This window comes from Vicugna pacos, unplaced genomic scaffold (genome assembly GCF_048564905.1).
Source record: "Vicugna pacos unplaced genomic scaffold, VicPac4 scaffold_17, whole genome shotgun sequence".
In the NCBI taxonomy this organism is placed as follows: Eukaryota; Metazoa; Chordata; class Mammalia; order Artiodactyla; family Camelidae; genus Vicugna; species Vicugna pacos.
In genome coordinates, this window is record NW_027328738.1 from 2344364 (window position 1) to 2366729 (window position 22366).

The following is a 22366-nucleotide window of genomic DNA, read 5'->3' on the forward strand; positions in this document are numbered from 1 at the left end:
AACACATTCTTAGGTGTGGGAGAGATGTGCAGCCCCACTGCACCCAGATGAATGCAGGAAAAGGTGTTCCCTTTAGGGAGAAGTCCTCTAAGTACTTCCTCAATGGATCAGGGGGCACTCACTGCTACGTGGCCTCCAGGCCCAACCCCCAGCTTTCCCTCATGGCCTGGCCTAAAAGAACAATCAGGGAACAGAAGCTAAGGGATACTAATAGAATTCAGGTGCTGCTGTCAGTTTGAGGAACTACCCCACACTCAGAATACAAGAACACATCTTCGTGTGTGTGCTGGATGTAGGGAAACAGTCAAAGCATCTTTCAGGGGGCACATTTATTCCATGGTTGTGGGTTGTAGGTTAAAAACCCACATCCCATGGATAGGCTCTCGCTTATACTTGGTTTAGAGCCCAACCCCCACTTTCCCCCACTCTCCAGGCTAGCCATGCCATCAGGGAAGACAAGCTAAGGGATTCTTTTAGAACCCAGGCGCTGCTGTCATTTGGAGGAGCCTCCCCACAATCAGGATACCTGAGCACGTCTCCGTGTGTGTGCTGGAGGTGGGGAAATAGATTCCACGCATCTTTATGGGGCACAGGTGTTCCAAGGTTGGGGAAGTAGTTTAAAACCCTCCACTACCCACAGAGATGCACTCGCTAATACTTGGCTTTAGAGCCCATCCCCCACCATCGCTTACTGCTAGGCCTAGGTAAACACTTAGGGAAGTCAAGCTAAGGGATTCTATTACAACCCAGGTGCTGCTGTCTGTTGGAGGAACCTCCCCACACTCAGAACCCCAGAACACTTCTTCCTGTGTGTGCTGGACATGGGGAAACATAGCACACGCATTTTTCAGGGGTCACAGTAATTCCCAAGTTGTGGGTTGTAGTTTAAACATCTCCACTACCCATGGAGAGGCACACGCTAATACTTAGTTTTAGATCCCAAATCCCACTTTCAACCACACACTGGCCTAGGCAAACCATCAGGGAAGACAAGCAAAGGGATTCTATTCAAACCAAGACGCTGATGTCAGTTGGAGGAACTACCCCACCCTCAGGATACTGGAACACAACCTTGTGTGGTGGGGAGATTTGAAGCCCCACTCCACGCAGATGAATGGGTGCTCAGGTGTTTCCCTTTATGGAGAATTCATCTAAATACTTCCTCAGTCCATCGGGGACACTCGCTACTATTTGGCCTCAAAGCCCAACCCCCAGGTTTCTCTCAGAGTCAGTCCTAGGGAAACACTCAGGGATTACAAGCTAAGGGATTCTATTAGAACCCAGCCGCTTCTGTCACCTGAAATTGCCAGCCCACACTCAGGAGAGCAGAAAACTTCTTCATGTGTGTTCTGGTGGTGGGGATACAGAGTCCACGCTTTTTTCAAGGAGCACAGGTATTCCCATGTTGTGGGCTTTTGGTTAATAACCTCCAAATCCCATGGAGAAGCACTCGCTAATACTTGGATTTAGAGCCCAACCCACCCTTTCCCCAGCACTCCGTATCAGGCAACCAAACAGGGTAGACAAGTTAAGCGATTTTATAAGAACCAAGGCCCTGCTCTCAGTTGGAGGAGGCTGCCCACTCTCAGGATAACTGTGCAAGTGTTCGTGTGTGTGCTGGAGGTGTGGAAACAGACTCCACGGATCTTTATGGGGGCACAGGTGTTCCCAGGTTAGGGATGTAGTTTAAACACCTCCACAAACCATAGAGAGGTCATCGCAAATACTTGGTTTTGGAGCCCAAACCACACTTTCCCCCGCACTCCCGCCTAGGCTTTCCATCAGGGAAGACAAGCAAAGGGATTCAATTAGAACCCAGGCGCTGCTGTCAGTTGGAGGAACTTCCCTGCACTCAGAATTCCAGAACACATTCTTAGGTGTGGGAGAGATGTGCAGCCCAATGCACCCAGATGAATGGAGGAAAAGGTGTTCCGTTTAGGGAGAAGTCCTCTAAGTACTTCCTCAATGGATCAGGGGGCACTCACTGCTACGTGGCCTCCAAGCCCAACCCCCAGCTTTCCCTCATGGCCTGGTCTAAGAGAACACTCAGGGAACAGAAGCTAAGCGATACTAATGGAATCCAGGTGCTGCTGTCAGTTTGAGGAACTTCCCCACACTCAGAATACCAGAACACATCTTCGTGTGTGTGCTGGATGTAGGGAAACAGTCAAAGCATCTTTCAGGGGGCACATTTATTCCATGGTTGTGGGTTGTAGGTTAAAAACCCACATCCCATGGATAGGCTCTCGCTTATACTTGGTTTAGAGCCCAACCCCCACTTTCCCCCACTCTCCAGCCTAGGCATGCCTTCAGGGAAGACAAGCTAAGGGATTCTTTTAGAACCCAGGCGCTGCTGTCATTTGGAGGAGCCTCCCCACAATCAGGATACCTGAGCACGTCTCCGTGTGTGTGCTGGAGGTGGGGAAACAGATTCCACGCATCTTTATGGGGCACAGGTGTTCCAAGGTTGGGGAAGTAGTTTAAAACCCTCCACTACCCACAGAGATGCACTCGCTAATACTTGGCTTTAGAGCCCATCCCCCACCATCGCTTACTGCTAGGCCTAGGTAAACACTTAGGGAAGTCAAGCTAAGGGATTCTATTACAACCCAGGTGCTGCTGTCTGTTGGAGGAACCTCCCCACACTCAGAATCCCAGAACACTTCTTCCTGTGTGTGCTGGACGTGGGGAAACATAGCACACGCATTTTTCAGGGGTCACAGTAATTCCCAAGTTGTGGGTTGTAGTTTAAACATCTCCACTACCCATGGAGAGGCACACGCTAATACTTAGTTTTAGATCCCAAATCCCACTTTCAACCACACACTGGCCTAGGCAAACCATCAGGGAAGACAAGCAAAGGGATTCTATTCAAACCAAGACGCTGATGTCAGTTGGAGGAACTACCCCACCCTCAGGATACTGGAACCCAACCTTGTGTGGTGGGGAGATTTGAAGCCCCACTCCACGCAGATGAATGGGTGCTCAGGTGTTTCCCTTTATGGAGAATTCATCTAAATACTTCCTCAGTCCATCGGGGACACTCGCTACTATTTGGCCTCAAAGCCCAACCCCCAGGTTTCTCTCAGAGTCAGTCCTAGGGAAACACTCAGGGATTACAAGCTAAGGGATTCTATTAGAACCCAGCCGCTTCTGTCACCTGAAATTGCCAGCCCACACTCAGGAGAGCAGAAAACTTCTTCATGTGTGTTCTGGTGGTGGGGATACAGAGTCCACGCTTTTTTCAAGGAGCACAGGTATTCCCATGTTGTGGGCTTTTGGTTAATAACCTCCAAATCCCATGGAGAAGCACTCGCTAATACTTGGATTTAGAGCCCAACCCACCCTTTCCCCAGCACTCCGTATCAGGCAACCAAACAGGGTAGACAAGTTAAGCGATTTTATAAGAACCAAGGCCCTGCTCTCAGTTGGAGGAGGCTGCCCACTCTCAGGATAACTGTGCAAGTGTTCGTGTGTGTGCTGGAGGTGTGGTAACAGACTCCACGGATCTTTATGGGGGCACAGGTGTTCCCAGGTTAGGGATGTAGTTTAAACACCTCCACAAACCATAGAGAGGTCATCGCAAATACTTGGTTTTGGAGCCCAAACCACACTTTCCCCCGCACTCCCGCCTAGGCTTTCCATCAGGGAAGACAAGCAAAGGGATTCAATTAGAACCCAGGGGCTGCTGTCAGTTGGAGGAACTTCCCTGCACTCAGAATTCCAGAACACATTCTTAGGTGTGGGAGAGATGTGCAGCCCCACTGCACCCAGATGAATGCAGGAAAAGGTGTTCCCTTTAGGGAGAAGTCCTCTAAGTACTTCCTCAATGGATCAGGGGGCACTCACTGCTACGTGGCCTCCAAGCCCAACCCCCAGCTTTCCCTCATGGCCTGGCCTAAAAGAACAATCAGGGAACAGAAGCTAAGGGATACTAATAGAATTCAGGTGCTGCTGTCAGTTTGAGGAACTTCCCCACACTCAGAATACAAGAACACATCTTCGTGTGTGTGCTGGATGTAGGGAAACAGTCAAAGCATCTTTCAGGGGGCACATTTATTCCATGGTTGTGGGTTGTAGGTTAAAAACCCACATCCCATGGATAGGCTCTCGCTTATACTTGGTTTAGAGCCCAACCCCCACTTTCCCCCACTCTCCAGCCTAGGCATGCCATCAGGGAAGACAAGCTAAGGGATTCTTTTAGAACCCAGGCGCTGCTGTCATTTGGAGGAGCCTCCCCACAATCAGGATACCTGAGCACGTCTCCGTGTGTGTGCTGGAGGTGGGGAAACAGATTCCACGCATCTTTATGGGGCACAGGTGTTCCAAGGTTGGGGAAGTAGTTTAAAACCCTCCACTACCCACAGAGATGCACTCGCTAATACTTGGCTTTAGAGCCCATCCCCCACCATCGCTTACTGCTAGGCCTAGGTAAACACTTAGGGAAGTCAAGCTAAGGGATTCTATTACAACCCAGGTGCTGCTGTCTGTTGGAGGAACCTCCCCACACTCAGAACCCCAGAACACTTCTTCCTGTGTGTGCTGGACATGGGGAAACATAGCACACGCATTTTTCAGGGGTCACAGTAATTCCCAAGTTGTGGGTTGTAGTTTAAACATCTCCACTACCCATGGAGAGGCACACGCTAATACTTAGTTTTAGATCCCAAATCCCACTTTCAACCACACACTGGCCTAGGCAAACCATCAGGGAAGACAAGCAAAGGGATTCTATTCAAACCAAGACGCTGATGTCAGTTGGAGGAACTACCCCACCCTCAGGATACTGGAACACAACCTTGTGTGGTGGGGAGATTTGAAGCCCCACTCCACGCAGATGAATGGGTGCTCAGGTGTTTCCCTTTATGGAGAATTCATCTAAATACTTCCTCAGTCCATCGGGGACACTCGCTACTATTTGGCCTCAAAGCCCAACCCCCAGGTTTCTCTCAGAGTCAGTCCTAGGGAAACACTCAGGGATTACAAGCTAAGGGATTCTATTAGAACCCAGCCGCTTCTGTCACCTGAAATTGCCAGCCCACACTCAGGAGAGCAGAAAACTTCTTCATGTGTGTTCTGGTGGTGGGGATACAGAGTCCACGCTTTTTTCAAGGAGCACAGGTATTCCCATGTTGTGGGCTTTTGGTTAATAACCTCCAAATCCCATGGAGAAGCACTCGCTAATACTTGGATTTAGAGCCCAACCCACCCTTTCCCCAGCACTCCGTATCAGGCAACCAAACAGGGTAGACAAGTTAAGCGATTTTATAAGAACCAAGGCCCTGCTCTCAGTTGGAGGAGGCTGCCCACTCTCAGGATAACTGTGCAAGTGTTCGTGTGTGTGCTGGAGGTGTGGAAACAGACTCCACGGATCTTTATGGGGGCACAGGTGTTCCCAGGTTAGGGATGTAGTTTAAACACCTCCACAAACCATAGAGAGGTCATCGCAAATACTTGGTTTTGGAGCCCAAACCACACTTTCCCCCGCACTCCCGCCTAGGCTTTCCATCAGGGAAGACAAGCAAAGGGATTCAATTAGAACCCAGGCGCTGCTGTCAGTTGGAGGAACTTCCCTGCACTCAGAATTCCAGAACACATTCTTAGGTGTGGGAGAGATGTGCAGCCCAATGCACCCAGATGAATGGAGGAAAAGGTGTTCCGTTTAGGGAGAAGTCCTCTAAGTACTTCCTCAATGGATCAGGGGGCACTCACTGCTACGTGGCCTCCAAGCCCAACCCCCAGCTTTCCCTCATGGCCTGGTCTAAGAGAACACTCAGGGAACAGAAGCTAAGCGATACTAATGGAATCCAGGTGCTGCTGTCAGTTTGAGGAACTTCCCCACACTCAGAATACCAGAACACATCTTCGTGTGTGTGCTGGATGTAGGGAAACAGTCAAAGCATCTTTCAGGGGGCACATTTATTCCATGGTTGTGGGTTGTAGGTTAAAAACCCACATCCCATGGATAGGCTCTCGCTTATACTTGGTTTAGAGCCCAACCCCCACTTTCCCCCACTCTCCAGCCTAGGCATGCCTTCAGGGAAGACAAGCTAAGGGATTCTTTTAGAACCCAGGCGCTGCTGTCATTTGGAGGAGCCTCCCCACAATCAGGATACCTGAGCACGTCTCCGTGTGTGTGCTGGAGGTGGGGAAAAAGATTCCACGCATCTTTATGGGGCACAGGTGTTCCAAGGTTGGGGAAGTAGTTTAAAACCCTCCACTACCCACAGAGATGCACTCGCTAATACTTGGCTTTAGAGCCCATCCCCCACCATCGCTTACTGCTAGGCCTAGGTAAACACTTAGGGAAGTCAAGCTAAGGGATTCTATTACAACCCAGGTGCTGCTGTCTGTTGGAGGAACCTCCCCACACTCAGAATCCCAGAACACTTCTTCCTGTGTGTGCTGGACGTGGGGAAACATAGCACACGCATTTTTCAGGGGTCACAGTAATTCCCAAGTTGTGGGTTGTAGTTTAAACATCTCCACTACCCATGGAGAGGCACACGCTAATACTTAGTTTTAGATCCCAAATCCCACTTTCAACCACACACTGGCCTAGGCAAACCATCAGGGAAGACAAGCAAAGGGATTCTATTCAAACCAAGACGCTGATGTCAGTTGGAGGAACTACCCCACCCTCAGGATACTGGAACCCAACCTTGTGTGGTGGGGAGATTTGAAGCCCCACTCCACGCAGATGAATGGGTGCTCAGGTGTTTCCCTTTATGGAGAATTCATCTAAATACTTCCTCAGTCCATCGGGGACACTCGCTACTATTTGGCCTCAAAGCCCAACCCCCAGGTTTCTCTCAGAGTCAGTCCTAGGGAAACACTCAGGGATTACAAGCTAAGGGATTCTATTAGAACCCAGCCGCTTCTGTCACCTGAAATTGCCAGCCCACACTCAGGAGAGCAGAAAACTTCTTCATGTGTGTTCTGGTGGTGGGGATACAGAGTCCACGCTTTTTTCAAGGAGCACAGGTATTCCCATGTTGTGGGCTTTTGGTTAATAACCTCCAAATCCCATGGAGAAGCACTCGCTAATACTTGGATTTAGAGCCCAACCCACCCTTTCCCCAGCACTCCGTATCAGGCAACCAAACAGGGTAGACAAGTTAAGCGATTTTATAAGAACCAAGGCCCTGCTCTCAGTTGGAGGAGGCTGCCCACTCTCAGGATAACTGTGCAAGTGTTCGTGTGTGTGCTGGAGGTGTGGTAACAGACTCCACGGATCTTTATGGGGGCACAGGTGTTCCCAGGTTAGGGATGTAGTTTAAACACCTCCACAAACCATAGAGAGGTCATCGCAAATACTTGGTTTTGGAGCCCAAACCACACTTTCCCCCGCACTCCCGCCTAGGCTTTCCATCAGGGAAGACAAGCAAAGGGATTCAATTAGAACCCAGGGGCTGCTGTCAGTTTGAGGAACTTCCCTGCACTCAGAATTCCAGAACACATTCTTAGGTGTGGGAGAGATGTGCAGCCCCACTGCACCCAGATGAATGCAGGAAAAGGTGTTCCCTTTAGGGAGAAGTCCTCTAAGTACTTCCTCAATGGATCAGGGGGCACTCACTGCTACGTGGCCTCCAAGCCCAACCCCCAGCTTTCCCTCATGGCCTGGCCTAAAAGAACAATCAGGGAACAGAAGCTAAGGGATACTAATAGAATTCAGCTGCTGCTGTCAGTTTGAGGAACTTTCCCACACTCAGAATACAAGAACACATCTTCGTGTGTGTGCTGGATGTAGGGAAACAGTCAAAGCATCTTTCAGGGGGCACATTTATTCCATGGTTGTGGGTTGTAGGTTAAAAACCCACATCCCATGGATAGGCTCTCGCTTATACTTGGTTTAGAGCCCAACCCCCACTTTCCCCCACTCTCCAGCCTAGCCATGCCATCAGGGAAGACAAGCTAAGGGATTCTTTTAGAACCCAGGCGCTGCTGTCATTTGGAGGAGCCTCCCCACAATCAGGATACCTGAGCACGTCTCCGTGTGTGTGCTGGAGGTGGGGAGACAGATTCCACGCATCTTTATGGGGCACAGGTGTTCCAAGGTTGGGGAAGTAGTTTAAAACCCTCCACTACGCACAGAGATGCACTCGCTAATACTTGGCTTTAGAGCCCATCCCCCACCATCGCTTACTGCTAGGCCTAGGTAAACACTTAGGGAAGTCAAGCTAAGGGATTCTATTACAACCCAGGTGCTGCTGTCTGTTGGAGGAACCTCCCCACACTCAGAACCCCAGAACACTTCTTCCTGTGTGTGCTGGACGTGGGGAAACATAGCACACGCATTTTTCAGGGGTCACAGTAATTCCCAAGTTGTGGGTTGTAGTTTAAACATCTCCACTACCCATGGAGAGGCACACGCTAATACTTAGTTTTAGATCCCAAATCCCACTTTCAACCACACACTGGCCTAGGCAAACCATCAGGGAAGACACGCAAAGGGATTCTATTCAAACCAAGACGCTGATGTCAGTTGGAGGAACTACCCCACCCTCAGGATACTGGAACCCAACCTTGTGTGGTGGGGAGATTTGAAGCCCCACTCCACGCAGATGAATGGGTGCTCAGGTGTTTCCCTTTATGGAGAATTCATCTAAATACTTCCTCAGTCCATCGGGGACACTCGCTACTATTTGGCCTCAAAGCCCAACCCCCAGGTTTCTCTCAGAGTCAGTCCTAGGGAAACACTCAGGGATTACAAGCTAAGGGATTCTATTAGAACCCAGCCGCTTCTGTCACCTGAAATTGCCAGCCCACACTCAGGAGAGCAGAAAACTTCTTCATGTGTGTTCTGGTGGTGGGGATACAGAGTCCACGCTTTTTTCAAGGAGCACAGGTATTCCCATGTTGTGGGCTTTTGGTTAATAACCTCCAAATCCCATGGAGAAGCACTCGCTAATACTTGGATTTAGAGCCCAACCCACCCTTTCCCCAGCACTCCGTATCAGGCAACCAAACAGGGTAGACAAGTTAAGCGATTTTATAAGAACCAAGGCCCTGCTCTCAGTTGGAGGAGGCTGCCCACTCTCAGGATAACTGTGCAAGTGTTCGTGTGTGTGCTGGAGGTGTGGAAACAGACTCCACGGATCTTTATGGGGGCACAGGTGTTCCCAGGTTAGGGATGTAGTTTAAACACCTCCACAAACCATAGAGAGGTCATCGCAAATACTTGGTTTTGGAGCCCAAACCACACTTTCCCCCGCATTCCCGCCTAGGCTTTCCATCAGGGAAGACAAGCAAAGGGATTCAATTAGAACCCAGGCGCTGCTGTCAGTTGGAGGAACTTCCCTGCACTCAGAATTCCAGAACACATTCTTAGGTGTGGGAGAGATGTGCAGCCCCACTGCACCCAGATGAATGCAGGAAAATGTGTTCCATTTAGGGAGAAGTCCTCTAAGTACTTCCTCAATGGATCAGGGGGCACTCACTGCTACGTGGCCTCCAAGCCCAACCCCCAGCTTTCCCTCATGGCCTGGCCTAAAAGAACACTCAGGGAACAGAAGCTTAGGGATACTAATAGAATTCAGGTGCTGCTGTCAGTTTGAGGAACTTCCCCACACTCAGAATACCAGAACACATCTTCGTGTGTGTGCTGGATGTAGGGAAACAGTCAAAGCATCTTTCAGGGGGCACATTTATTCCATGGTTGTGGGTTGTAGGTTAAAAACCCACATCCCATGGATAGGCTCTCGCTTATACTTGGTTTAGAGCCCAACCCCCACTTTCCCCCACTCTCCAGGCTAGGCATGCCATCAGGGAAGACAAGCTAAGGGATTCTTTTAGAACCCAGGCGCTGCTGTCATTTGGAGGAGCCTCCCCACAATCAGGATACCTGAGCACGTCTCCGTGTGTGTGCTGGGGGTGGAGAAACAGATTCCACGCATCTTTATGGGGCACAGGTGTTCCAAGGTTGGGGAAGTAGTTTAAAACCCTCCACTACCCACAGAGATGCACTCGCTAATACTTGGCTTTAGAGCCCATCCCCCACCATCGCTTACTGCTAGGCCTAGGAAAACACTTAGGGAAGTCAAGCTAAGGGATTCTATTACAACCCAGGTGCTGCTGTCTGTTGGAGGAACCTCCCCACACTCAGAACCCCAGAACACTTCTTCTTGTGTGTGCTGGACGTGGGGAAACATAGCACACGCATTTTTCAGGGGTCACAGTAATTCCCAAGTTGTGGGTTGTAGTTTAAACATCTCCACTACCCATGGAGAGGCACACGCTAATACTTAGTTTTAGATCCCAAATCCCACTTTCAACCACACACTGGCCTAGGCAAACCATCAGGGAAGACAAGCAAAGGGATTCTATTCAAACCAAGACGCTGATGTCAGTTGGAGGAACTACCCCACCCTCAGGATACTGGAACCCAACCTTGTGTGGTGGGGAGATTTGAAGCCCCACTCCACGCAGATGAATGGGTGCTCAGGTGTTTCCCTTTATGGAGAATTCATCTAAATACTTCCTCAGTCCATCGGGGACACTCGCTACTATTTGGCCTCAAAGCCCAACCCCCAGGTTTCTCTCAGAGTCAGTCCTAGGGAAACACTCAGGGATTACAAGCTAAGGGATTCTATTAGAACCCAGCCGCTTCTGTCACCTGAAATTGCCAGCCCACACTCAGGATAGCAGAAAACTTCTTCATGTGTGTTCTGGTGGTGGGGATACAGAGTCCACGCTTTTTTCAAGGAGCACAGGTATTCCCATGTTGTGGGCTTTTGGTTAATAACCTCCAAATCCCATGGAGAAGCACTCGCTAATACTTGGATTTAGAGCCCAACCCACCCTTTCCCCAGCACTCCGTATCAGGCAACCAAACAGGGTAGACAAGTTAAGCGATTTTATAAGAACCAAGGCCCTGCTCTCAGTTGGAGGAGGCTGCCCACTCTCAGGATAACTGTGCAAGTGTTCGTGTGTGTGCTGGAGGTGTGGTAACAGACTCCACGGATCTTTATGGGGGCACAGGTGTTCCCAGGTTAGGGATGTAGTTTAAACACCTCCACAAACCATAGAGAGGTCATCGCAAATACTTGGTTTTGGAGCCCAAACCACACTTTCCCCCGCACTCCCGCCTAGGCTTTCCATCAGGGAAGACAAGCAAAGGGATTCAATTAGAACCCAGGGGCTGCTGTCAGTTTGAGGAACTTCCCTGCACTCAGAATTCCAGAACACATTCTTAGGTGTGGGAGAGATGTGCAGCCCCACTGCACCCAGATGAATGCAGGAAAAGGTGTTCCCTTTAGGGAGAAGTCCTCTAAGTACTTCCTCAATGGATCAGGGGGCACTCACTGCTACGTGGCCTCCAAGCCCAACCCCCAGCTTTCCCTCATGGCCTGGCCTAAAAGAACAATCAGGGAACAGAAGCTAAGGGATACTAATAGAATTCAGCTGCTGCTGTCAGTTTGAGGAACTTTCCCACACTCAGAATACAAGAACACATCTTCGTGTGTGTGCTGGATGTAGGGAAACAGTCAAAGCATCTTTCAGGGGGCACATTTATTCCATGGTTGTGGGTTGTAGGTTAAAAACCCACATCCCATGGATAGGCTCTCGCTTATACTTGGTTTAGAGCCCAACCCCCACTTTCCCCCACTCTCCAGCCTAGCCATGCCATCAGGGAAGACAAGCTAAGGGATTCTTTTAGAACCCAGGCGCTGCTGTCATTTGGAGGAGCCTCCCCACAATCAGGATACCTGAGCACGTCTCCGTGTGTGTGCTGGAGGTGGGGAGACAGATTCCACGCATCTTTATGGGGCACAGGTGTTCCAAGGTTGGGGAAGTAGTTTAAAACCCTCCACTACGCACAGAGATGCACTCGCTAGTACTTGGCTTTAGAGCCCATCCCCCACCATCGCTTACTGCTAGGCCTAGGTAAACACTTAGGGAAGTCAAGCTAAGGGATTCTATTACAACCCAGGTGCTGCTGTCTGTTGGAGGAACCTCCCCACACTCAGAACCCCAGAACACTTCTTCCTGTGTGTGCTGGACGTGGGGAAACATAGCACACGCATTTTTCAGGGGTCACAGTAATTCCCAATTTGTGGGTTGTAGTTTAAACATCTCCACTACCCATGGAGAGGCACACGCTAATACTTAGTTTTAGATCCCAAATCCCACTTTCAACCACACACTGGCCTAGGCAAACCATCAGGGAAGACACGCAAAGGGATTCTATTCAAACCAAGACGCTGATGTCAGTTGGAGGAACTACCCCACCCTCAGGATACTGGAACCCAACCTTGTGTGGTGGGGAGATTTGAAGCCCCACTCCACGCAGATGAATGGGTGCTCAGGTGTTTCCCTTTATGGAGAATTCATCTAAATACTACCTCAGTCCATCGGGGACACTCGCTACTATTTGGCCTCAAAGCCCAACCCCCAGGTTTCTCTCAGAGTCAGTCCTAGGGAAACACTCAGGGATTACAAGCTAAGGGATTTTATTAGAACCCAGCCGCTTCTGTCACCTGAAATTGCCAGCCCACACTCAGGATAGCAGAAAACTTCTTCATGTGTGTTCTGGTGGTGGGGATACAGAGTCCACGCTTTTTTCAAGGAGCACAGGTATTCCCATGTTGTGGGCTTTTGGTTAATAACCTCCAAATCCCATGGAGAAGCACTCGCTAATACTTGGATTTAGAGCCCAACCCACCCTTTCCCCAGCACTCCGTATCAGGCAACCAAACAGGGTAGACAAGTTAAGCGATTTTAAAAGAACCAAGGCCATGCTCTCAGTTGGAGGAGGCTGCCCACTCTCAGGATAACTGTGCAAGTGTTCGTGTGTGTGCTGAAGGTGTGGAAACAGACTCCACGGATCTTTATGGGGGCACAGGTGTTCCCAGGTTAGGGATGTAGTTTAAACACCTCCACAAACCATAGAGAGGTCATCGCAAATACTTGGTTTTGGAGCCCAAACCACACTTTCCCCCGCACTCCCGCCTAGGCTTTCCATCAGGGATGACAAGCAAAGGATTCAATTAGAACCCAGGCGCTGCTGTCAGTTGGAGGAACTTCCCTGCACTCAGAATTCCAGAACACATTCTTAGGTGTGGGAGAGATGTGCAGCCCCACTGCACCCAGATGAATGCAGGAAAAGGTGTTCCCTTTAGGGAGAAGTCCTCTAAGTACTTCCTCAATGGATCAGGGGGCACTCACTGCTACGTGGCCTCCAAGCCCAACCCCCAGCTTTCCCTCATGGCCTGGCCTAAAAGAACAATCAGGGAACAGAAGCTAAGGGATACTAATAGAATTCAGGTGCTGCTGTCAGTTTGAGGAACTTCCCCACACTCAGAATACAAGAACACATCTTCGTGTGTGTGCTGGATGTAGGGAAACAGTCAAAGCATCTTTCAGGGGGCACATTTATTCCATGGTTGTGGGTTGTAGGTTAAAAACCCACATCCCATGGATAGGCTCTCGCTTATACTTGGTTTAGAGCCCAACCCCCACTTTCCCCCACTCTCCAGCCTAGGCATGCCATCAGGGAAGACAAGCTAAGGGATTCTTTTAGAACCCAGGCGCTGCTGTCATTTGGAGGAGCCTCCCCACAATCAGGATACCTGAGCACGTCTCCGTGTGTGTGCTGGAGGTGGGGAAACAGATTCCACGCATCTTTATGGGGCACAGGTGTTCCAAGGTTGGGGAAGTAGTTTAAAACCCTCCACTACCCACAGAGATGCACTCGCTAATACTTGGCTTTAGAGCCCATCCCCCACCATCGCTTACTGCTAGGCCTAGGTAAACACTTAGGGAAGTCAAGCTAAGGGATTCTATTACAACCCAGGTGCTGCTGTCTGTTGGAGGAACCTCCCCACTCTCAGAACCCCAGAACACTTCTTCCTGTGTGTGCTGGACGTGGGGAAACATAGCACACGCATTTTTCAGGGGTCACAGTAATTCCCAAGTTGTGGGTTGTAGTTTAAACATCTCCACTACCCATGGAGAGGCACACGCTAATACTTAGTTTTAGATCCCAAATCCCACTTTCAACCACACACTGGCCTAGGCAAACCATCAGGGAAGACACGCAAAGGGATTCTATTCAAACCAAGACGCTGATGTCAGTTGGAGGAACTACCCCACCCTCAGGATACTGGAACCCAACCTTGTGTGGTGGGGAGATTTGAAGCCCCACTCCACGCAGATGAATGGGTGCTCAGGTGTTTCCCTTTATGGAGAATTCATCTAAATACTTCCTCAGTCCATCGGGGACACTCGCTACTATTTGGCCTCAAAGCCCAACCCCCAGGTTTCTCTCAGAGTCAGTCCTAGGGAAACACTCAGGGATTACAAGCTAAGGGATTCTATTAGAACCCAGCCGCTTCTGTCACCTGAAATTGCCAGCCCACACTCAGGATAGCAGAAAACTTCTTCATGTGTGTTCTGGTGGTGGGGATACAGAGTCCACGCTTTTTTCAAGGAGCACAGGTATTCCCATGTTGTGGGCTTTTGGTTAATAACCTCCAAATCCCATGGAGAAGCACTCGCTAATACTTGGATTTAGAGCCCAACCCACCCTTTCCCCAGCACTCCGTATCAGGCAACCAAACAGGGTAGACAAGTTAAGCGATTTTATAAGAACCAAGGCCCTGCTCTCAGTTGGAGGAGGCTGCCCACTCTCAGGATAACTGTGCAAGTGTTCGTGTGTGTGCTGGAGGTGTGGAAACAGACTCCACGGATCTTTATGGGGGCACAGGTGTTCCCAGGTTAGGGATGTAGTTTAAACACCTCCACAAACCATAGAGAGGTCATCGCAAATACTTGGTTTTGGAGCCCAAACCACACTTTCCCCCGCACTCCCGCCTAGGCTTTCCATCAGGGAAGACAAGCAAAGGGATTCAATTAGAACCCAGGCGCTGCTGTCAGTTGGAGGAACTTCCCTGCACTCAGAATTCCAGAACACATTCTTAGGTGTGGGAGAGATGTGCAGCCCAATGCACCCAGATGAATGGAGGAAAAGGTGTTCTGTTTAGGGAGAAGTCCTCTAAGTACTTCCTCAATGGATCAGGGGGCACTCACTGCTACGTGGCCTCCAAGCCCAACCCCCAGCATTCCCTCATGGCCTGGTCTAAGAGAACACTCAGGGAACAGAAGCTAAGGGATACTAATGGAATCCAGGTGCTGCTGTCAGTTTGAGGAACTTCCCCACACTCAGAATACCAGAACACATTTTCGTGTGTGTGCTGGATGTAGGGAAACAGTCAAAGCATCTTTCAGGGGGCACATTTATTCCATGGTTGTGGGTTGTAGGTTAAAAACCCACATCCCATGGATAGGCTCTCGCTTATACTTGGTTTAGAGCCCAACCCCCACTTTCCCCCACTCTCCAGCCTAGGCATGCCTTCAGGGAAGACAAGCTAAGGGATTCTTTTAGAACCCAGGCGCTGCTGTCATTTGGAGGAGCCTCCCCACAATCAGGGTACCTGAGCACGTCTCCGTGTGTGTGCTGGAGGTGGGGAAACAGATTCCACGCATCTTTATGGGGCACAGGTGTTCCAAGGTTGGGGAAGTAGTTTAAAACCCTCCACTACCCACAGAGATGCACTCGCTAATACTTGGCTTTAGAGCCCATCCCCCACCATCGCTTACTGCTAGGCCTAGGAAAACACTTAGGGAAGTCAAGCTAAGGGATTCTATTACAACCCAGGTGCTGCTGTCTGTTGGAGGAACCTCCCCACACTCAGAACCCCAGAACACTTCTTCCTGTGTGTGCTGGACGTGGGGAAACATAGCACACGCATTTTTCAGGGGTCACAGTAATTCCCAAGTTGTGGGTTGTAGTTTAAACATCTCCACTACCCATGGAGAGGCACACGCTAATACTTAGTTTTAGATCCCAAATCCCACTTTCAACCACACACTGGCCTAGGCAAACCATCAGGGAAGACAAGCAAAGGGATTCTATTCAAACCAAGACGCTGATGTCAGTTGGAGGAACTACCCCACCCTCAGGATACTGGAACCCAACCTTGTGTGGTGGGGAGATTTGAAGCCCCACTCCACGCAGATGAATGGGTGCTCAGGTGTTTCCCTTTATGGAGAATTCATCTAAATACTTCCTCAGTCCATCGGGGACACTCGCTACTATTTGGCCTCAAAGCCCAACCCCCAGGTTTCTCTCAGAGTCAGTCCTAGGGAAACACTCAGGGATTACAAGCTAAGGGATTCTATTAGAACCCAGCCGCTTCTGTCACCTGAAATTGCCAGCCCACACTCAGGATAGCAGAAAACTTCTTCATGTGTGTTCTGGTGGTGGGGATACAGAGTCCACGCTTTTTTCAAGGAGCACAGGTATTCCCATGTTGTGGGCTTTTGGTTAATAACCTCCAAATCCCATGGAGAAGCACTCGCTAATACTGGGATTTAGAGCCCAACCCACCCTTTCCCCAGCACTCCGTATCAGGCAACCAAACAGGGTAGACAAGTTAAGCGATTTTATAAGAACCAAGGCCCTGCTCTCAGTTGGAGGAGGCTGCCCACTCTCAGGATAACTGTGCAAGTGTTCGTGTGTGTGCTGGAGGTGTGGTAACAGACTCCACGGATCTTTATGGGGGCACAGGTGTTCCCAGGTTAGGGATGTAGTTTAAACACCTCCACAAACCATAGAGAGGTCATCGCAAATACTTGGTTTTGGAGCCCAAACCACACTTTCCCCCGCACTCCCGCCTAGGCTTTCCATCAGGGAAGACAAGCAAAGGGATTCAATTAGAACCCAGGGGCTGCTGTCAGTTTGAGGAACTTCCGTGCACTCAGAATTCCAGAACACATTCTTAGGTGTGGGAGAGATGTGCAGCCCCACTGCACCCAGATGAATGCAGGAAAAGGTGTTCCCTTTAGGGAGAAGTCCTCTAAGTACTTCCTCAATGGATCAGGGGGCACTCACTGCTACGTGGCCTCCAAGCCCAACCCCCAGCTTTCCCTCATGGCCTGGCCTAAAAGAACAATCAGGGAACAGAAGCTAAGGGATACTAATAGAATTCAGGTGCTGCTGTCAGTTTGAGGAACTTCCCCACACTCAGAATACAAGAACACATCTTCGTGTGTGTGCTGGATGTAGGGAAACAGTCAAAGCATCTTTCAGGGGGCACATTTATTCCATGGTTGTGGGTTGTAGGTTAAAAACCCACATCCCATGGATAGGCTCTCGCTTATACTTGGTTTAGAGCCCAACCCCCACTTTCCCCCACTCTCCAGCCTAGCCATGCCATCAGGGAAGACAAGCTAAGGGATTCTTTTAGAACCCAGGCGCTGCTGTCATTTGGAGGAGCCTCCCCACAATCAGGATACCTGAGCACGTCTCCGTGTGTGTGCTGGAGGTGGGGAAACAGATTCCACGCATCTTTATGGGGCACAGGTGTTCCAAGGTTGGGGAAGTAGTTTAAAACCCTCCACTACCCACAGAGATGCACTCGCTAATACTTGGCTTTAGAGCCCATCCCCCACCATCGCTTACTGCTAGGCCTAGGAAAACACTTAGGGAAGTCAAGCTAAGGGATTCTATTACAACCCAGGTGCTGCTGTCTGTTGGAGGAACCTCCCCACACTCAGAACCCCAGAACACTTCTTCCTGTGTGTGCTGGACGTGGGGAAACATAGCACACGCATTTTTCAGGGGTCACAGTAATTCCCAAGTTGTGGGTTGTAGTTTAAACATCTCCACTACCCATGGAGAGGCACACGCTAATACTTAGTTTTAGATCCCAAATCCCACTTTCAACCACACACTGGCCTAGGCAAACCATCAGGGAAGACACGCAAAGGGATTCTATTCAAACCAAGACGCTGATGTCAGTTGGAGGAACTACCCCACCCTCAGGATACTGGAACCCAACCTTGTGTGGTGGGGAGATTTGAAGCCCCACTCCACGCAGATGAATGGGTGCTCAGGTGTTTCCCTTTATGGAGAATTCATCTAAATACTACCTCAGTCCATCGGGGACACTCGCTACTATTTGGCCTCAAAGCCCAACCCCCAGGTTTCTCTCAGAGTCAGTCCTAGGGAAACACTCAGGGATTACAAGCTAAGGGATTCTATTAGAACCCAGCCGCTTCTGTCACCTGAAATTGCCAGCCCACACTCAGGATAGCAGAAAACTTCTTCATGTGTGTTCTGGTGGTGGGGATACAGAGTTCACGCTTTTTTCAAGGAGCACAGGTATTCCCATGTTGTGGGCTTTTGGTTAATAACCTCCAAATCCCATGGAGAAGCACTCGCTTATACTTGGATTTAGAGCCCAACCCACCCTTTCCCCAGCACTCCGTATCAGGCAACCAAACAGGGTAGACAAGTTAAGCGATTTTATAAGAACCAAGGCCCTGCTCTCAGTTGGAGGAGGCTGCCCACTCTCAGGATAACTGTGCAAGTGTTCGTGTGTGTGCTGGAGGTGTGGAAACAGACTCCACGGATCTTTATGGGGGCACAGGTGTTCCCAGGTTAGGGATGTAGTTTAAACACCTCCACAAACCATAGAGAGGTCATCGCAAATACTTGGTTTTGGAGCCCAAACCACACTTTCCCCCGCACTCCCGCCTAGGCTTTCCATCAGGGAAGACAAGCAAAGGGATTCAATTAGAACCCAGGCGCTGCTGTCAGTTGGAGGAACTTCCCTGCACTCAGAATTCCAGAACACATTCAAAGGTGTGGGAGAGATGTGCAGCCCCACTGCACCCAGATGAATGGAGGAAAAGGTGTTCTGTTTAGGGAGAAGTCCTCTAAGTACTTCCTCAATGGATCAGGGGTCACTCACTGCTACGTGGCCTCCAAGCCCAACCCCCAGCTTTCCCTCATGGCCTGGTCTAAGAGAACACTCAGGGAACAGAAGCTAAGGGATACTAATAGAATCCAGGTGCTGCTGTCAGTTTGAGGAACTTCCCCACCCTCAGAATACCAGAAAACATTTTCGTATGTGTGCTGGATGTAGGGAAACAGTCAAAGCATCTTTCAGGGGGCACATTTATTCCATGGTTGTGGGTTGTAGGTTAAAAACCCACATCCCATGGATAGGCTCTCGCTTATACTTGGTTTAGAGCCCAACCCCCAATTTCCCCCACACTCCAGCCTAGGCATGCCTTCAGGGAAGACAAGCTAAGGGATTCTTTTAGAACCCAGGCGCTGCTGTCATTTGGAGGAGCCTCCCCACAATCAGGATACCTGAGCACGTCTCCGTGTGTGTGCTGGAGGTGGGGAAACAGATTCCACGCATCTTTATGGGGCACAGGTGTTCCAAGGTTGGGGAAGTAGCTTAAAACCCTACACTACCCACAGAGATGCACTCGCTAATACTTGGCTTTAGAGCCCATCCCCCACCATCGCTTACTGCTAGGCCTAGGAAAACACTTAGGGAAGTCAAGCTAAGGGATTCTATTACAACCCAGGTGCTGCTGTCTGTTGGAGGAACCTCCCCACACTCAGAACCCCAGAACACTTCTTCCTGTGTGTGCTGGACGTGGGGAAACATAGCACACGCATTTTTCAGGGGTCACAGTAATTCCCAAGTTGTGGGTTGTAGTTTAAACATCTCCACTACCCATGGAGAGGCACACGCTAATACTTAGTTTTAGATCCCAAATCCCACTTTCAACCACACACTGGCCTAGGCAAACCATCAGGGAAGACAAGCAAAGGGATTCTATTCAAACCAAGACGCTGATGTCAGTTGGAGGAACTACCCCACCCTCAGGATACTGGAACCCAACCTTGTGTGGTGGGGAGATTTGAAGCCCCACTCCACGCAGATGAATGGGTGCTCAGGTGTTTCCCTTTATGGAGAATTCATCTAAATACTTCCTCAGTCCATCGGGGACACTCGCTACTATTTGGCCTCAAAGCCCAACCCCCAGGTTTCTCTCAGAGTCAGTCCTAGGGAAACACGCAGGGATTACAAGCTAAGGGATTCTATTAGAACCCAGCCGCTTCTGTCACCTGAAATTGCCAGCCCACACTCAGGATAGCAGAAAACTTCTTCATGTGTGTTCTGGTGGTGGGGATACAGAGTCCACGCTTATTTCAAGGAGCACAGGTATTCCCATGTTGTGGGCTTTTGGTTAATAACCTCCAAATCCCATGGAGAAGCACTTGCTAATACTTGGATTTAGAGCCCAACCCACCCTTTCCCCAGCACTCCGTATCAGGCAACCAAACAGGGTAGACAAGTTAAGCGATTTTATAAGAACCAAGGCCCTGCTCTCAGTTGGAGGAGGCTGCCCACTCTCAGGATAACTGTGCAAGTGTTCGTGTGTGTGCTGGAGGTGTGGTAACAGACTCCACGGATCTTTATGGGGGCACAGGTGTTCCCAGGTTAGGGATGTAGTTTAAACACCTCCACAAACCATAGAGAGGTCATCGCAAATACTTGGTTTTGGAGCCCAAACCACACTTTCCCCCGCACTCCCGCCTAGGCTTTCCATCAGGGAAGACAAGCAAAGGGATTCAATTAGAACCCAGGGGCTGCTGTCAGTTTGAGGAACTTCCCTGCACTCAGAATTCCAGAACACATTCTTAGGTGTGGGAGAGATGTGCAGCCCCACTGCACCCAGATGAATGCAGGAAAAGGTGTTCCCTTTAGGGAAAAGTCCTCTAAGTACTTCCTCAATGGATCAGGGGGCACTCACTGCTACGTGGCCTCCAAGCCCAACCCCCAGCTTTCCCTCATGGCCTGGCCTAAAAGAACAATCAGGGAACAGAAGCTAAGGGATACTAATAGAATTCAGGTGCTGCTGTCAGTTTGAGGAACTTCCCCACACTCAGAATACAAGAACACATCTTCGTGTGTGTGCTGGATGTAGGGAAACAGTCAAAGCATCTTTCAGGGGGCACATTTATTCCATGGCTGTGGGTTGTAGGTTAAAAACCCACATCCCATGGATAGGCTCTCGCTTATACTTGGTTTAGAGCCCAACCCCCACTTTCCCCCACTCTCCAGCCTAGCCATGCCATCAGGGAAGACAAGCTAAGGGATTCTTTTAGAACCCAGGCGCTGCTGTCATTTGGAGGAGCCTCCCCACAATCAGGATACCTGAGCACGTCTCCGTGTGTGTGCTGGAGGTGGGGAAACAGATTCCACGCATCTTTATGGGGCACAGGTGTTCCAAGGTTGGGGAAGTAGTTTAAAACCCTCCACTACCCACAGAGATGCACTCGCTAATACTTGGCTTTAGAGCCCATCCCCCACCATCGCTTACTGCTAGGCCTAGGAAAACACTTAGGGAAGTCAAGCTAAGGGATTCTATTACAACCCAGGTGCTGCTGTCTGTTGGAGGAACCTCCCCACACTCAGAACCCCAGAACACTTCTTCCTGTGTGTGCTGGACGTGGGGAAACATAGCACACGCATTTTTCAGGGGTCACAGTAATTCCCAAGTTGTGGGTTGTAGTTTAAACATCTCCACTACCCATGGAGAGGCACACGCTAATACTTAGTTTTAGATCCCAAATCCCACTTTCAACCACACACTGGCCTAGGCAAACCATCAGGGAAGACAAGCAAAGGGATTCTATTCAAACCAAGACGCTGATGTCAGTTGGAGGAACTACCCCACCCTCAGGATACTGGAACCCAACCTTGTGTGGTGGGGAGATTTGAAGCCCCACTCCACGCAGATGAATGGGTGCTCAGGTGTTTCCCTTTATGGAGAATTCATCTAAATACTTCCTCAGTCCATCGGGGACACTCGCTACTATTTGGCCTCAAAGCCCAACCCCCAGGTTTCTCTCAGAGTCAGTCCTAGGGAAACACGCAGGGATTACAAGCTAAGGGATTCTATTAGAACCCAGCCGCTTCTGTCACCTGAAATTGCCAGCCCACACTCAGGATAGCAGAAAACTTCTTCATGTGTGTTCTGGTGGTGGGGATACAGAGTCCACGCTTTTTTCAAGGAGCACAGGTATTCCCATGTTGTGGGCTTTTGGTTAATAACCTCCAAATCCCATGGAGAAGCACTCGCTAATACTTGGATTTAGAGCCCAACCCACCCTTTCCCCAGCACTCCGTATCAGGCAACCAAACAGGGTAGACAAGTTAAGCGATTTTATAAGAACCAAGGCCCTGCTCTCAGTTGGAGGAGGCTGCCCACTCTCAGGATAACTGTGCAAGTGTTCGTGTGTGTGCTGGAGGTGTGGAAACAGACTCCACGGATCTTTATGGGGGCACAGGTGTTCCCAGGTTAGGGATGTAGTTTAAACACCTCCACAAACCATAGAGAGGTCATCGCAAATACTTGGTTTTGGAGCCCAAACCACACTTTCCCCCGCACTCCCGCCTAGGCTTTCCATCAGGGAAGACAAGCAAAGGGATTCAATTAGAACCCAGGCGCTGCTGTCAGTTGGAGGAACTTCCCTGCACTCAGAATTCCAGAA